Below are 638 nucleotides of genomic sequence, written 5' to 3'. Positions count from 1 at the left end.
ATATCACGTACACAAACAAATGGTTCATCTTGTTTATTTTTTGTAGTGAGACTTAATATATATATATGGATATATGTACATCCATCTATCCATACATATTCATTTATTTATTTATTTCTCTATTCATTTATTTATTCATAACCCACACTGTATTGGTATTCAAGTAATTACTGTCAGGCGATCAGCCTTCTACCACTTTGTAAATTAGCTTGCACCAAGGCATTTACTTGTTTACATTTTAATAATTAGCCTTCAGTTTCTAACATGGACAGTTTGGGAAGGGAGAGGCGAGCTGCTTCTGACGATTTGCTTTTTCTTTTTTTTTAATCTTTTTCTTGTTTCAGTTATTATACTGCAGCCACGCTGAGGCACCACCTTGAAGAATTTTAGCAGAATGAATAGACCCCAGTACTTTTTTTTGCCTCAAGCCTGGTACTACTTAGTCTATTGTTCTCTTTTGCTGAACCACTAAGTTACAGGGACTTAAACACACCAACAGCAGCTGTCAAGCAGAGACTGGGACAAAGACAGACACACACACACACACACACACACACATATACATACAAATATCTATCTATCTATATATATATATACATATATATATATATATATATATATATATATATATATATATA

At 32.4% G+C, this 638-nt stretch overlaps 1 protein-coding gene across 7 annotated transcripts in view; it reads right to left on the bottom strand.

The window, feature by feature from the left end:
• Window positions 1–638, bottom strand: part of LOC106876396 (uncharacterized) — a 206,092-nt gene that overhangs the window by 54,194 nt on the left and 151,260 nt on the right. The window lies entirely within an intron of this gene.

Source organism: Octopus bimaculoides, chromosome 14 (genome assembly GCF_001194135.2).
Source record: "Octopus bimaculoides isolate UCB-OBI-ISO-001 chromosome 14, ASM119413v2, whole genome shotgun sequence".
NCBI lineage: Eukaryota > Metazoa > Mollusca > Cephalopoda > Octopoda > Octopodidae > Octopus > Octopus bimaculoides.
This window is presented reverse-complemented; position numbering and strand designations above follow the sequence as displayed.